At 43.5% G+C, this 14,073-nt stretch overlaps 1 protein-coding gene across 1 annotated transcript in view; it reads left to right on the top strand.

Annotated features, from left to right (window-relative positions):
- The first annotated feature begins 946 nt into the window (after positions 1–946).
- SYN3 (synapsin III) overlaps positions 947–14,073 on the top strand; it is a 289,948-nt gene continuing 276,821 nt past the window's right edge. The window contains exon 1 of the mRNA XM_048832522.2: positions 947–1,160. The gene's annotated coding sequence lies outside the window, so the exon portion shown is untranslated. The remainder of the gene's footprint in view (positions 1,161–14,073) is intronic.

Genomic DNA, 14,073 nt, shown 5'->3' with positions numbered 1-14,073 from the left:
TCTCGCTCTCTCTCTGTTTCTGTCTCTCTGTCTGTTTCTAGTAGGGCTGAATTCTGTGCAAACATTTACTTGTCTGAACTACCTTGTCTGCCTTCACAGGTGTAAATAAATATCACAAGAACACAGCACATCCCTCGAATGTCTGAACTGGCAGGACGCTGGGGTGTGACTGGTTGAATAGAAGAGCTTGCAGTGTAAAGCAATGTCTATGTTTCCATGTGTTCTGCTCCTCCTGCAGAACAGTTCTATTTTTCATAACATATTTGTATCAAGGGAAGACAGGAAGCATTTGATATTTTGCTGTATTGATTTATCTGGACAGAAATTGTCTTTAGTGCTTTACTTCTCCCCATGCAGTATGATCGTACGGCCAATCTGGAGGGGAATATTATGTTTTGGGTTAGGGAGGGTTGCACAAGAAGAAATAGTGGAGACCAGCAGGGTGCGGGGGAATGTGGGGGGTTTACAAGTGGAGAATCCATGGTTCCCTTTCCTCTGTTTATACTCAAAAAGAAAAGGAGTACTTGTGGCACCTTAGAGACTAACCAATTTATTTGAGCATGAGCTTTCGTGAGCTACAGCTCACTTCATCGGATGCATACCGTGGAAACTGCAGCAGACTTTATATATACACAGAGAATATGAAACAATAGTTTCCACGGTATGCATCCGATGAAGTGAGCTGTAGCTCACGAAAGCTCATGCTCAAATAAATTGGTTAGTCTCTAAGGTGCCACAAGTACTCCTTTTCTTTTTGCGAATACAGACTAACACGGCTGTTACTCTGAAATCTGTTTATCCTGGAGGCTTTTGACTAAGAGAGTGACAAAAACTGGGTGGTTTGCCCTCCCCTTTCTCAGTGAGAGGCGTAAGGGAAAAGCCTGCCGGTGGAGGCAGAAATCTCTGACATCCAAGCCTGCCCATCAGTTGTTTTACTAAATTATTCATCCTGCTCCTGTGATAATATAGTTATAAGGAGGAGCCTAATTACATTTACTAGCTGGCTTCAGCCAATAGGGTGATAAGGATCCAGGGCTATGGGATGACGACGAATCCTGCCAGTGTGCTGTGAATGTGAGGCAGAAGAAGGGACTTGCAGTTTGTGTGCAGGAGGGGAAGAGAACAAGTCAAGGGCCTCTGGATTAGCAGACTGAGGAAAGGTAAGGAAGTGAGTGGAAATGGGATTCACCCGTATAATACAGAGCCTGTCTGTGAGCTTTTTTAAAAAACTATAGCCTATGTGGACTATTTTCCTGGGGAGTTTGGGGGAGGAAGGGATTGTGTGTATGTGTGTACACACTCACGCAAGACATGTATTGGTTGTCTTTGTCTATATGTACACATTGCATATGCGTTCATGTATAATATATACACACCCACACACAATGTCCCTGTGCATGTATTTGGAGGTGCTTGTGTTATATATGAATGCAGCAGTGATCTATAAAGTGTGTATATTATAAATGTAATTAGAAAAGGTGAGATACAGAAACTGCCAGATGAGCTAAAGAAATCTGGATAAACCTAGTAGTGTACAAAGCTGATTTGAGGAAAATGGGACGGCACGGATTGCCAGTCAGATATTTGAAATTAAACGGAGCAGGGATGAGACAACTGGTGTGTATTAATCTATGAAACCTGCAATGAGATGTGGGAATGAGAAAGCAAATTAGAACATTTGTCACAGCAGGTGAAGATAAACGGCGAACAGTCTGTAACTGGATTTGCTAACATGGGAAAGAAAGTGTGAATGACTAGGAAAGGCAATTATTTCTATCCGCTGCTGATCTACCTGTACCTATAGGGTGGGAGAGGAGAGAAATCAGGAGAGCCTAGATGGCTGATTACAAAGTATACACTGATTTGACCATCTCATAAACCTGTCACCTAAATAACATTCTACTGAAGTGTATCCACAGACTTTAATTCTCTCTTCTAATCACATGGGATGGGGTGGGCAGCTGTCAGAGAGGGTGAGACTTTGAACTGGAACCCACAGATTCATGTTGTTTGGAATAGCAGGAGTATGCAAATTAACACAGGAACTTAGCATCAGCACCACCTTTATGTACTGTCCCCTTTTTCCTGTTATCAGGAAACTACCTAGGTCGGGTGGTAATAGTTCTGTCAAGAATGGGTTCCTTTAGGATGACCGTTACTAGGTAATGTAGTGCTAAGACATAGAGGGGTGTTTGTGATGATGATACTAAGATGCCTATTTTGTAACAGGCAACATCCTTTCAACTAGTTAACAGAGGATTGTCCCACTGTCTAAAGCCTAAATCCATTTCATTTAATGAGGTAGTCCTATATCCCAAAATATGGAACCTAAGGGCTTATCTCTCATTCTGTTTTTATTCCCCCACTTCCCCTTCTCTTATTGGGCTCCACGAGGAAAGTATTTTTCCTCCCCTGCTCTCTGTAAAGTTGCAGGCCAGATAGAACAATATATCTCACTGACCATGTTTTACATCAATTGGAACTTTATAGACCCTTCAAATGAGTTCCAGGGAAAACAGAATCTCTGCTCAGAGAGCATCAGACACTGACTCTGGGGGACATGAAGTCTCCCTACAAAGAGAGCAGGAAGACAGACATAAAAGGAGACATGTATGGAATGACTGCCTTGGAACCTGGATTGCTCACACTGGTTCAGTTAAAGTAAGAACTGACCTGATTCCTTGGCATTCCCTGACACCAAACCTTTTATAAGTTTAGTTCATTCGCCTCCACTCCCAGATATCTCCCCCTCTCCTGGCTTCCTCTCGGGGCCAGGAGATGGGGGAGGTCCCAACATGGCTGATATTCCATCCATAATACACCCTTTCCCCTGCTTATCTTTACATTATTCTTGTAATATGGCCTGGCTGTTCTAGAAGTCTCTGGTGTGATCTGATATTGGGGGGACAATCTTGAGTCTAATTCTCCACTGCCTTACAGCATTTACACCTGTGTACCCTGAGAACCAAAGTGGTTGTAAAACCACTCCCATGCTGATCTGGGAGCACCCACTTTGCACAGGTGTAAATGACTTCACGTTAGATGGGACAATGTTGAATCGGGCCCCTTGTGTGATCTGAGGCACCCTGCACTGTGTTCAATGTTTGTATTCAGTGACGCAGGACCAGCTAAGAAACTGCCGAAAATAATATGCTATAGCCCCTATTTAGGACCGAATAGCACCGTCTTCACTTCATCTGAAAAAGCTAGGCTGACTCAAGTGGGTGTTTAACGTATGGGGTATTTTTGTCACTAGCTGTTCTCTTGCATGTGCACTCTGCTCCTTTTTTGTGATCCTAAGCAGAACAAAGCCACAATTGTATCTGAGTTTGAGTCCAACTTTCAAAACACCCACAACAGCCAAGTGAGCTGAGATTGAAGCAAAAGAAGTTTTGTCCATCCCTAAATAAAACCTGCTTCAACTTGGGGACGAGAGATGCCACTGCTACAGACTGAATAGGAATAATTGAGTCTCCTATATATTGACATAATGAGATCGTCAGAGCCTTGATGCAAAGAGAGCTCACAGTTTAAAAAGCTACCTAGGCAGTTCATCCTTGTGTTTAAAAGGAGGCTCGCTCTGCTTATTGTTGCTGGACTGTTGCGTGCTGCTCATAGGGAATTCAGCACATAGGGAATTTAGCGAGGGGGTGAGGGAAGTGTTCTTGGTGACACCACGGCAGTTGCAGGCTGGGATTCAGTTGCAGCATTTATCCCTGGTTGGGTGAATACATTGTTTGCTTCTGCCTCGGTGTTAGCAGTGTGGTTCAGAGGTGGGCAAAATGCCAGATTCTTCCCAGGGAAGCTAATGTCATTGTCAATTCATTGGTGGCAGAGACCATGCTTTGAAATCTGAGGTCACTCTCCCTGTTAATTGCGGAGATGATTAATTCATGCAGTGATATCATTTTCCTGGGCTGAGGTTATGAATTGTAATAATGAGGGGCATGGAGGGATACAAGCCTTTTGCTCATTTTAATGTTGTTAACATTATTACTGTGCCAGCTACTGCCTCCTCCAAACGGTGGCCTCCTGTCCCTTTGGTGGTACTGGCCTTCTTGTTAACTCTCCCCCTTGCCAAAATGGGCTCTGGTGTAATGCAGGCCAGATGCACCCTGGGGGACTGCAGTTTGAATGTGGATGATGAGTGAGGGGCCCTTATCTGGCCACAGTAGTTATGGGAACAATAAATTCTAATCCGTATTTCAGATTATATGTGAAACAGAGTCTCTATCCACTGGGTACTTTCCCTTAATCTTGGTGTCCAGGACAAATTGTGTTCTGCCTCCCTAAAATTCCCCTTGCACTTCCATCTGGATTAAATAATTCTCCTCCTCCTTTAAAAAAAAAAAGTGAAAAGTGGTCGTGTTGCACAATGGCCGCTGCATTCTGGCCACTGCATTCCACACCAGAGGTGGCTGCATTTCAGAGGCTGGTGAATGACCAATGTTTACTCCATCTGTAATCCTTCAGAAGTAAAGGTGCTGTAAAAAGGTCAGTTGTTGATATAGAAGCCTCGTAAGGGTGTGATCTGTGTCTGAGGTAATAACTATATCCTAGGCTGAATATCTCTTTCTCTCTGCTATTGTCCTAGTATCTAAGCAAATAAACTCAGCAACTGAAAGCCAAGGTGATTTTAGTAAATAAACTCTTTTGGGTTTTGAGCTGTGGAGTTTGTTAGCCCAGGGAATGATTAGTAGCCAATAAACTGGAGTTATCTTGAAGTTATTGCAATACTGACATTCTTAATTGAAACTGTAAATAAAAGTGAAGAGAAACAATACAGAGGGCTGTCAAACTGCTTCTCCTTGCTCACTCCACATTTTTCCTGCTCCCCTCTGCTATCTCCTTTTTCACTGACATCCCTCCCCAATGGTCCGCAAGCCTCTTGTCTTATGTTTTCAAAACTGAATTGGTGGGGCGGGGGTGGGATTCCAATTTAAAGACAAATGTTGGGGCAAAATGGGTTGCTTTCCATTTAAGCAGTGTGGCAGCTTGGCTTTCTCTTCATCCTAGATTACCCTTCCTCACCACCTGCCCTTGATGTTAAAGTTGCCATTTTCCTGCTTTGCTTTATGGGAGTGGCATTTTTGTTGCTGACAAACAATTAGAAAACTCTGATTGCCATGACTCTTCTTTGGCAATTGGCTTCTTACTCAATCAGGATAGAGGTTTGCATATTTACAATACAGTTATCAAGGAATAACCATGCGGAGATTACGCAGATCTCTCCACTGTGTCTATTAATGACTGGCAGCCAGTTTGCAGAGGATTGCATATTATATAGTTAGTGAGAAATAACCACACAATGATTGTGCAACTCAGACGCCTATAACCAGAGCACAATATAACACTGCTACTATTAATAACAGATTGACAATGGCCACGAGGAGGGTGAAATATCCCCAGAAGCTGTGCTTGTAATTTAAACCCTGCTTAAAGGGAACAAACAAGAGGGTGGCCCTTGTAAATGACGTATTGCTGTGAGGTGATCTGCAGGCTTGTGTCCCAAATAAACTGCTCTGCATACGCCTGCTGATAAGGGCTAGATTCTCCATTGCTGAGAGTGAGAAGAGGGGGTTGAGGGAGGCTTTCCACTTCCTAAAGTCCTCTCTAATCTGGCTGTGGGATGCTTTGGGTGTAGATGTGCTGAAACAAAGGCAGCAAGGATAGGTAACATGGAGTCCCACTTCTCCTGGAAAGTGGGAGTGTTGCCTTGAAATGAACTCTGAAGGCAATGGCCTGTTGTTTAACAGGATTGTTTTATTTTCACCGGTAACTCTTATTATTTCTCTGTTCCACTGCCTGGTTTCATTGACTAGGCCTTTTCCCTTAGCAGAGTCCTCCTTAGAAGGTGCTCAGATACTACAGTGCTGGGGGCCGTCTGAGTGCCCAGCTCAGTTTGGAATCAATTGACTGACTGTACATTAAGTGCTGCAGTGAACAGAGGAAGCATTTACTTTATTTTTAAATGTGTCTACCAAAGCTCTTGGTTTGTATCCCTTCTCTAGGGTTGTTTAAAGTATCTGGCTAAGGGTACTGAGAGAGACTCTTAAAAATGTCACTTCTGAAAGTTATCCAGCTATTTTAAGTACCTAGGATCCCCCCATCACCACAGTATCTGAGTGCCTCACACTCTTTCATGTGTTTATTCTGAAAGCACTCCTGTGAGGTAGGGATGTGCTATTATCCCCAATGTACAGATGGGAACTGAGGCACACAGAGACTCATGGGTATGCAGACATACCCAAACTAGCTTTAATCTAGGTAACTGAGGTCCCTGAAGCAGTGAAGGTGCAGCAGCATGGGCTGGCCCCGCAAGTAAAGTTACCCAGGGTTCCAGGTGGGCTTGCACAGCCCGCACTGAAGCGCAGGCAGCCGTGGCTTTACTGCTTTACTGCCGAAGCTAGCTAGAATAAAGCTAACTCAGGTATATGTACACAAGCTGCAGTCACACCTCATGTACCCTAAGCAATGTGCCCAAGTGAGTTTGTGACAGAACAATGACAGGTTTCAGAGTAGCAGCCATGTTAGTCTGTATTCACAAAAGAAAAGGAGTACTTGTGGCACCTTTGAGACTAACAAATTGATTTGAGCATAAGCTTTCGTGAGCTACAGCTCACTTCATCGGATGCATTCAGTGGAAAATACAGTGGGGAGATTTATATACATAGAGAACATGAAACAATGGGTGTTACCATACACACTGAAAAGAGTGTGATCACTTAAGGTGAGCTATTACCAGCAGGAGAGCGGGACGGGGGGGGAACCTTTTGTAGTGATGATCAAGGTGGGCCATTTCCAGGAGTTGACAAGAAGTCTGAGGAACAGTGGGGGGGGGGGTGAATAAACAAGGGGAAATAGTTTTACTTTGTGTAATGACCCATCCACTCCCAGTCTCTATTCAAGCCTAATGACAGGTTTCAGAGTAACAGCCGTGTTAGTCTGTATTCGCAAAAAGAAAAGGAGTACTTGTGGCACCTTAGAGACTAACCAATTTATTTGAGCATTAGCTTTCGTGAGCTGAAGTGAGCTGTAGCTCATGAAAGCTCATGCTCAAATAAATTGGTTAGTCTCTAAGGTGCCACAAGTACTCCTTTTCTTTATTCAAGCCTAAGTTAATTGTATCCAGTTTTCAAATTAATTCCAATTCAGCAGTCTCTCCTTGGAGTCTGTTTTTGATTTTTTTTTGTTGAAGAATTGCCACTTTTAGGTCTGTAATCGAGTGACCAAAGAGATTGAAGTGTTCTCCAACTGGTTTTTGAATGTTATAATTCTTGACGTCTGATTTGTGTCCATTTATTCTTTTACGTAGAGACTGTCCAGTTTGACCAATGTACATGGCAGAGGGGCATTGCTGGCACATGATGGCATATATCACATTGGTAGATGTGCAGGTGAACAAGCCTCTGATAGTGTGGCTGATGTGATTAGGCCCTATGATGGTGTCCCCTGAATAGATATGTGGGCACAATTGGCAACGGGCTTTGTTTCAAGGATAGGTTCCTGGTTTAGTGATTCTGTTGTGTGGTTTGTGGTTGCTGGTGAGTATTTGCTTCAGGTTGGGGGGCTGTCTGTAAGCAAGGACTGGCCTGTCTCCCAAGATCTGTGAGAGTGATGGGTCGTCCTTCAAGATAGGTTGTAGATCCTTGATGATGCGTTGGAGAGGTTTTAGTTGGGGGCTGAAGGTGATGGCTAGTGGCGTTCTGTTACTTTCTTTGTTGGGCCTGTCCTGTAGTAGGTGACTTCTGGGTACTCTTCTGGCTCTGTCAATCTGTTTCTTCGCTTCAGCAGGTGGGTATTGTAGTTGTAAGAATGCTTGATAGAGATCTTGTAGGTGTTTGTCTCTGTCTGAGGGGTTGGAGCAAATGCGGTTATATCGTAGAGCTTGGCTGTAGACAATGGATTGTGTGGTGTGGTCTGGTCTGGATGAAAGCTGGAGGCATGTAGGTAGGAATAACAGTCAGTAGGTTTCCAGTGTAGGGTGGTGTTTATGTGACCATCGCTTATTAGCACCATAGTGTCTAGGAAGTGGATATCTAGTGTGGACTGGTCCAGGCTGAGGTTGATGGTGGGATGGAAATTGTTGAAATCATGGTGGAATTCCTCAAGGTCTTCTTTTCCATGGGTCCAGATGATGAAGATGTCATCAATGTAGCGCAAGTAGAGTAGGGGTATTAGGGGACGAGAGCTGAGAAAGCGTTGTTCTAAGTCAGCCATAAAAATGTTGGCATACTGTGGGGCCATGCGGGTACCCATAGCAGTGCCGCTGATTTGAAGGTATACATTGTCCCCAACAACTCTGACATCATAATCAAAAAGGCTGACAAAGGAGGTGCTGTCGTCATCATGAGTAGGTCGTAATATGAACAGGAGGCTGCTAGGCAGCTCTCCAACACCACTTTCTACAAGCCATTACCCTCTCATCCCACTGAGGGTTACCAAAAGAAACTACACCATTTGCTCAAGAAACTCCCTGAAAAAGCAAAGAACAAATCTGCACAGACACACCCCTGGAACCCCGACCTGGAGTAATCTGTCTGCTACCCAAGATCCATAAACCTGGAAATCCTGGACGCCCCATCATCTCAGGCATTGGCACCCTGACATCAGAATTGTCTGGCTATGTAGACTCCCTCCTCAGGCCCTACGCTACCAGCTCTCCCAGCTATCTTCGAGACACCACTGACTTCCTGAGGAAACGACAATCCATCGCTGATCTTCCTGAAAACACCATCCTGGCCACTATAGATGTAGAAGCCCTCTACACCAACATTCCACACAAAGATGGACTACAAGCCATCAGGAACAGTATCCCCGATAATATCACGGCAAACCTGGTGGCTGATCTTTGTGACTTTGTCCTCACCCAGAACTGTTGCACATTTGGGGACAATGTATACCTTCAAATCAGCGGCACTGCTATGCGGGGGGCCCCGGAGCTACTCAGGGCCCTAAGCAATTGTTTGGTTTGCTTATGCCTAGTGCGGGCTCTTTTTGCTAGTAAGTGGCAACCATCCTGTCACGGAACAGGAATATCCTTGAAAACAGAGTTACTAACTAGGCTTCACTTTGCAGTGTTTTTCCTGCCAGAGGTGCGCTGCTGCTTTAGCACTCCGTGTACTCGATGTTCAGGCAGGTGCCAAGGTTGCAGCAAGATGCCTGTTAGGCCTGTTGATTTACCAGAGGTCTGCAGTGTTACAGCTCCTTGTTCGTGAGGAACTCTCGGGAGGCTATGGCTGCCAGTGACCCCAAGGGATGGAGTCTGAAATGAAGCATTGTAACAAAAGCAAGTAGTGAGCACAAGCCAGCTGCCTCTATAGTATGACGGCTATACTGCGGCATGGCAACATTCAGTATTCTGCCTTCAACAGAATTAAAATCGAGTCTTGATTTATATCAGGAAATCTGTTAGGATTCCTTCCTAGTAACCAATTAGCCAGTAGACAATGCCTGGCAAGGACTTCTGCGCAGTCATGATCCGAGATCTAGTTTCTTAAGAAACTGGTGAATTCCCTACGTTCTGTAGCAGCGTCTGATGTCTACTGGGGTGCTTGAAACGTGCTCCCATGTATCCTCCTCTTCTAGCCTGAGTCTAATGAGCTTCACAGAGTGGTAAAAGGCTGTCTTCTTCAGTCAGACTTTTGGGTGACTATTACTTTGTTTTCTATTCCATTTTTATGTTCTGGTTAGAAGGCTGTCTTGGACCAGATAGGGTGGGTGTTGATAAAAGGCCAGACTGTTTGTTTGAGTTAGTTTTGAACCAGAAGTTATGGACTTGCTCCAGGAATCACTGGGTGAGGGTCTATAGGTTGTGTTTTGCAGGAGGTCCCTTCTGGCCTTATAGAATTAATAGATTTTATGTTCTTTATAACGGCTGTCAAGTGCTTTTGTGATCGTTGAAGCTGCCTAGGAACGATCGTTATCTTGTACGATCGTGTTTTTAATGGGGACAGCTGCTTCAGTGGGATGACAAGCTATCCACCAGGATGTCTCTAGGGATTTTTCTGTATCCAATACACCGCAATATATATTGAATGCCATACTGTGTATAGGTTCCGGTCCTGCGATGGTCTACATGTGGAATGCCTATTGAGGCACCTCAACCATAATTGTTCCAACGGCTCTGGGGAGCACAGGCTGGTGTGAAAGTTCCTTCACCCTCTTATGTGGTACAGTAGGTGCACCCACATGGCAGCTCAGCTTTGTATGGCTGGTGTGGAGAGGGTTACACACACACACAACTGGGAGTTCACCATCTGTGCTAGGCTTTCACAGTCCATGCACTCCTTGAGTTCCACTTCCACATGTGGTAGGGCCTTCATAGGAGCTCAAGGGGGAAGGATCCCTGCTGCATACCCAGACTTCTCACCCACACAGGGTTAACCATAATCTGTCCTAAAGAAATTAACCCCGTGCATACAGAAAGGATGATTGCATAGATCAGCTTTGAAGCCAGACTCTTTATGCATTGACTAATTTGTCATTTGAGTTGGGCACACAGATTATGATGTATTCTTTTGTTTTCAAAACAATACCGTTTTTCAGTTTCAGATATCTTCTGGTTATTGTATACTAAACTTAGCTTCCTCATTATTTTGAAATACATTACATACTTATCGCATATAGTGGAATAATTCTGGGTTTATTTTTTTTTACATTTATTTATCTAGGTTTTTCTATCGAGTTAATATCCATAATAATTAATAAACTTTAATGAATTTAGCCTCACAAAACCCCTTTTAAGGTACAAAAGCATCATTATTCATATTTACAGATGGAGAAACTGAGGCACAGAGAGGTTAAATGACTTACCCAAGGTCACACCGGATGTCTGTAGCAAAGCAGGGAATTTTCAGTCTCGTGACTTAATCTCAAGATCATCCTTCCCAAAGTATAATTCTGAATTATATATGAATGTATTATACTCTGCAAAATTTTCACTGCCATACTACAACATGTAATAGGATAAATTCTGCTCTCTGTAGCACCAGTAGGAACCTATGGAAATTGATGTGGCTGCATAGGTGTAAGTGAGGGCAGAATTTGGCCCATTGTATATAGAGAGAGAGGTCAGATTCTCTCAATAGATAAAAACAGGAGAGTGCCTATAGCTCGAGTTAATTGCTAAATAGAATTTGGTTGGTCTTAGTTAACTCTCCGTTGTCCCATGCCACCCTTTTAGAGACTTGAAAAAACAAATTACATTTATCTTGGTTTCTCTTCTGTACTTTTCTGCTTGGGAATGAAAGCGAGGGTCTGAGAATATAATGCAGATTATTAAAAGACGGCCAACTGCAGCATGCACAGGGTTAGTGCACTAGCCTTTTCAATTCTGGAGGCTTGGGTTTAAATTCTGGAGGAGAGATGAAAACAAAGATAATGAAGCAAGAAGGAATACCTAGTTTTAGCTCATCAGCCAGGTTTTTATAAGGCGCCCTTTCTATATGCAGTCATACACATCTCTTTCCTTCAAAAGACACCCTCAAACTGAGTACAAGTGGCAGTCAGCAGGTATGCTTTTAGGCCCCTTGAGCTGCTCTACTCACCTCTGACCAAATGATAATAGTCCCTTATAGTACGAAGAATACCTAGCACTTATTACTAATGTAATCATAACCTGTGTAGAATTAACTACTGTGTTCACTATCTGATAATATATTAGCCCTGTTGGCCAGCCAGGGAAGTGGAAAGGGCTGTCTCTTCATCTCAGCGTCATACAGGTAACCCCATTTCTACATTCCTAAGATCTGTTTCAGAGTAGCAACCGTGTTAGTATTCGCAAAAAGAAAAGGAGTACTTGTGGCACCTTAGAGACAAATACATTTATTTGAGCATAAGCTTTCGTGAGCTACAGCTCGTTTCATTGGATGCATCACTAGTACTCCTTTTCTAATTTCTAAAAACTGTAACATTAGGGTTCTGAATCTCATGCTATTTGTAATTGGCTATGCATACACTATCTGTGCATATACCCAGCAAGAATCAGTTGTAACACATGTGGCTTGAATCCCTCCTACAGTAGCCTGCTCTGACAGACTGATTGCGGAATAGAGGTTTTTCATGCTTTTAATTCCTTTTATCTACCCCTTTCACTTCTTCCCAGCCCTGGGAGAGAAGATTTGAATGTGTACTTGGGAGGGTGGATAGTGACATAGCTTTACTTGTGGCTCAAGACTTTACATTTGCATTTAACTGGTTTCTGGCTCAAATGTCTGAGTTTTCCCTCTACATAAGAACATAAGAATGGCCATACTGGGTCAGAACAAAGGTCCATCTAGCTCAGTATTCCGTCTCCCGACAGTAGCCGATGCTAGGTGCTTCAGAATGAATGAACAGAACAGGTAATCGTCAAGTGAACTATTCCATGTTACCCATTTCCCTGCTTCTGGCAAACAGAGGCTAGGGACACCATCTGCTCATCCTGGCGAATAGCCATTGATGGACCTATCCTCCATGAATTTATGTAGTTCTTTTTTGAACCCTGTTATAGTCTTAGCCTTCACAACATCCTCTGGCAAGGAGTTCCACAGGTTGACTGTGCGTTGTGTGAAGAAATACTTCCTTTTGTTTGTTTTAAACCTGCTGCCTATTCATTTCATTTGGTGACTCCTAGTTCTTGTGTTATCAGAAGGAGTAAATAAAACTTCCTTATTTACTTTCTCCACATTCATCATGATTTGTAGAACTCTATCATATCACCCCTTAGTTGTCTCTTTTCCAAGCTGCAAAGTCCCAGTCTTTTAAATCTCTTAATATATATTCCCTAAAGTGGCCAGATGTTCACCATTCCCCAAAAGTCTCTGTGGCTGGGCTTTAAAAAGGACTGGCTAATTTTGTGACTCTTAATGAACTAAGCTATTGATTATGGGATACCTAGATTTCGTGCTTGAGGGGGTCAGATGATTGATGATAATTCTAAGCACTTGTAAGTGCTATATGCTGCAACACTTTGAACATCCAAAGTGCTGCAGCTGTACAAACATTAACTAATCCTTATAATACCCCTATCCATTAGCTAGAGTGTTACTTTCCTCATCTCTAAATGGAGAAATTGAGACACCGATATTAATTGACCTTTTCCAAAGCCATACATTAGAACTCAGGAGTTCCTGGCTTCCAGCTCTGTGCTTAGTCCACTACCTCTTGTGATTGCCTGTGTGCCAAGTTTTCCCTCCCTTCCTGATGCACGCAGTTGGTTAGGTGCATTAAATTTTAGATGCTTTTAGACTAGAGGTCAGAGATGATTCCACAGGACACCTCCACTGTCCAAGGTGGATGCAGTAATAGAATACAGAACAGAAGCCATGAAGGAAAACAGTTTGGTAAAGGGCATTAACTCTTCACAGTTAGAGGCATAATTTACCTTTATGTTTTCAAAGCATACTGCCAGATTTGCACAGCAAAATCACAGCAATGTTACCCCTTTGTGAGTACAAGTCTCCTAACAATTGACCAGGGCTCAAGAGTGACCTGACTTCTTAAATAGCTTTCAAGCATAGCTGACTGTCCTGCATACGCAGCTGGTGACTGATTCTTTTGGTTTGTGCTTCCAACCTGAATTATGATGTTGCAGCATCTCGCTGGCACTTGCAGAGTTGCTGTTGAAAGGCAGCCTAAGGCTTCACGGCACAAAGACATCTGGCAGCATCCCAGATTTAAAAGTCTGTATGTGCAACTGATGAGCTGACATGATTTTAACCCCTTCCGTGTAATGAACAGAACAAACTGATATAAGATCTGAGGATACAGCTGCTTGATCTGACTTCCTTCTCTCACTTTCCCCTAACAATACCTGTCACATAGAGTTCTTTGCAGATCCAGGAGAGGGGACTGTCAGTTCTGGGATCTGGAAATGGAACCAAAGCATGTTTGTGCTTGCGTGTGTGTGCGCACATTCATTTCAATGAAAGGATATGATGGCCGGGGAGCAGAGCAGCCATGGGCAGGGCCACACAAGGCTTTGTGTATGTACATGTGATTGACAGGAGTCTCCCTAAAAAATAAAGAGTCAGATGCAAAAAACTTTGCACAAAATTTGGGCTAGTTATTGTGAAAGGGTGGTCTGCCACC

Source organism: Caretta caretta, chromosome 1 (assembly GCF_965140235.1).
Source record: "Caretta caretta isolate rCarCar2 chromosome 1, rCarCar1.hap1, whole genome shotgun sequence".
Classification (NCBI taxonomy): Eukaryota; Metazoa; Chordata; order Testudines; family Cheloniidae; genus Caretta; species Caretta caretta.
This window is presented reverse-complemented; position numbering and strand designations above follow the sequence as displayed.